Here is a 209-nt window from a genome sequence, read left to right as displayed (position 1 = left end):
TGGATGTGGCTTTGAGCAACCTGGTCTAGTGCAAGGTGTCCCTGCCCATGGCAGGGGGGTTGGAACTAGATGATCTTTAAGGCCCCTTCCAAACCAAACCATTCTATGATTCTATGATCCCAGGATCCCGTCTCCGCAGCACGAGGCAGAAGGGTCACTTATGTAGCAGGGAGCCGACAGCAGGCAAACGCAAGCTGTGCGGGAGCCTG

At 55.5% G+C, this 209-nt stretch overlaps 1 protein-coding gene across 1 annotated transcript in view; it reads left to right on the top strand.

The window, feature by feature from the left end:
- Positions 1-209, top strand: part of B4GALT3 (UDP-Gal:betaGlcNAc beta 1,4- galactosyltransferase, polypeptide 3) — a 12,879-nt gene that overhangs the window by 6,596 nt on the left and 6,074 nt on the right. The gene's annotated exons all lie outside the window — the stretch shown is intronic.

Source organism: Eurypyga helias, unplaced genomic scaffold, assembly GCF_000690775.1.
Source record: "Eurypyga helias isolate BGI_N326 unplaced genomic scaffold, ASM69077v1 scaffold10519, whole genome shotgun sequence".
In the NCBI taxonomy this organism is placed as follows: Eukaryota; Metazoa; Chordata; class Aves; order Eurypygiformes; family Eurypygidae; genus Eurypyga; species Eurypyga helias.
Note: the sequence above shows the minus strand (reverse complement) of the source record. Positions and strands in the feature narration are given on the sequence as shown.